The following is a 2,529-nucleotide window of genomic DNA, read 5'->3' as shown; positions in this document are numbered from 1 at the left end:
TGTTAAGTATAGAGAACAAATTGAGGGTTGTAAGGAAGTTGGGCTGGGATGGGCTAAATGAGTAATGAGTATTAAGGAGGGCACTTGTTGTGTTGAGCACTGATATGTAAGTGATTAATCTCCAAATTTTACTCCTGAATCCAAATTTACACTAGAATTAGATAACTAGAATTTAAATAAAATTTTGAAGAAAAAAGAGATACTAAGCAAAAAACAAGTTGTGAATGTTAATATAATGTTTTATTGTACTTGATTTTATTTTATTCTGCTTTTTAACATTAATATGAGAAAGTTTATGCTATTAAATTTGGGGGAATCTAGTGTTAGAAAAAAATTATGAATTCCATCTTCATAACCCCAGAGGGTTAAATGAAATATTCTGTTAAAATTTAAAGGAAGTAGTATGAATTAAGAAATCCGTTTTTTTGTTTTATAAACATATCTGATTATTTTCAATTAATTTTTATGTAAAAGATTAATAAATATACATGGACTAAAATTTTCACTGAAGACATAGATTGGCTAAATAGGTTGAAAAATCAGGACTCATCTATATGCTGCCTATAAGAGACTGTGTGAGGACACACACAGACTAAAAGTGAGAGTCATCAGAAAAGATATTAGATGTAAGTGGAAACCAAAAGAAAGCTGAAGTCACTATACTTATATTAGGCAAAATAGATTTTAAGCCAAAGACTGTAGCAAAACACAAAAAGGGAATTATGTTATGGTAAAGTGGTCAATAGTACAAGAAGATATGACATTTGTAAATACTTATGCACCCATATAAGAAGCACTTAAATATATAATGCAAAAATTTATACACCTAGCAGGAGAAATAGCAATAAATTAACAGAGGGAACTTTCACACCCCACTGGCATCAATGGATAGATCATCCATACAGATTATCATTAAGCAAACATTGGCCTTAAACAACATGTTAGACTAGATGAACTTAGACATTTACAGAACATTCCATCCAAAAGCAACAGAACACACACCTTCTTAAGTGCACATGAAACATTCTTTAACAGAAATCTCGGAGTCTATAAATTAAAGAAGATTGAAAACATATCAAGCATTTTTTCTGACTACACTGGCATGAAACTAGAAATTAATTATACAAAGGAAACTGGAAATCTTTAAATATGTGGAAATTAAACAACATGCTACTGAACAACCAAGCAAAGGAGAAATAAAAAAACATTAAGACAAATAAAAACTGATGTGTAATATACAAAAATGTGTAGTATGCAGCAAATACAGTTCTAAGAGGGACGTTTATAGTGATAAATGTCTACCTCAAGAAACAAATAAAATCTCAACTAAACAACCTATCATTACATGTCAAGGAACTAGAAAAAGAACAAATGAAGCCCAAAGTTAGTAGAAGAAAGGAAATAACAGATTATTACAGTGGAAATACATTAAATAGAAAGAAAAATACAATATAAAAGATCAATTGAACTAAGAGATGGTTAAAGATAAAGACAGACATATTGCATGGTGCACAGGATGTTATATGCAACTAATGAATCATGGAACTTTACATCAAAAACCAGGGATGTACTGTATGGTGACTAACATAATATAATAAAAAAATATTATTATAAAAAAAGATAAAGAGAGACAAAATTAACAAAACTTTAACAAGAAAAAAATAGAAGACTCAAAATTATAAATGAAAGAGGAAATATTTATCTAATACAGAAATACCAAGGATAATGTAGGGTTACCCCCCTCCATTTTCCTGTACTGTGGTGTGCCTTGCCTTGCATTCTCCATGATGGGCAGCAACTATGGAAATGGCAGTAGGCAGTGAGATGTACTTCCAGAGGGCAGTCTGTTGTGGTTCAACATCATCACCTCTACTATTGGATATTACAAGTGGGTTGCTTTCTGGCCTCAGAGTATCCCTTATCAGAGCCCAAGTTTCCTGGGGCCCTTCACTCGGTAGTTGGTGGACCATCATCACACCCTCCTGGGCAATGGGTTTGGGTTAACCTTGATGATTCATGTGGGGGAGTCATTGTATACCATGATATTGTGCAAGTCTAAAGGCATCATGAATGGTCAGGTTCAAATTCTCTGGCTTCTACAGGCTTTCCCCTCTTGGATAGAATTTCTATCCATCTTGATTGCTTAGAGACCAAAACACCAAAAATTATCTTAAAGAAAATATTCAAAAGCTTTTCCTATACTTTGAAATTTAACTTTGCCTTTTCAAGTGGGTGCTGAGTTTACTCAATCTTTATGTTTTCCAGAAGTTTAGACTCTAGTTATTCACTATTCTTTTGTATGCTCTGTTGGAGCTTGATTAGATAATAGGGAATTATTTTATCTTTCCAATTCTGCAGTCTAATTTGGTAGAATTCCAGCTAAACTTTTGGGGTCCTTGTCTTTGTTGATACTCTCCCTATCATTTGGTTTAAACCATGTACTATAGTTGCTTGTTGGTGGTACACCTTTGCTCCCATTTTCTGATTAAAATGCATTACCTTTATCACCTTTTATCTCTCCTTTCCCCC

At 32.8% G+C, this 2,529-nt stretch overlaps 1 pseudogene; it reads left to right on the top strand.

The window, feature by feature from the left end:
- Nucleotides 1–1,800: 1,800 nt before the first annotated feature.
- LOC148106916 (transmembrane protein 254 pseudogene) lies at nt 1,801–2,174 on the top strand (annotated as a pseudogene).
- The last annotated feature ends 355 nt before the right edge of the window (nt 2,175–2,529 follow it).

This window comes from Ursus americanus, chromosome X, assembly GCF_024610735.1.
Source record: "Ursus americanus isolate L20-20 chromosome X, mUrsAme1.1.p, whole genome shotgun sequence".
Taxonomy (NCBI): Eukaryota; Metazoa; Chordata; class Mammalia; order Carnivora; family Ursidae; genus Ursus; species Ursus americanus.
The sequence above is the reverse complement of the archived record's forward strand: the minus strand, read 5'-3'. Positions and strand labels throughout refer to the sequence as shown.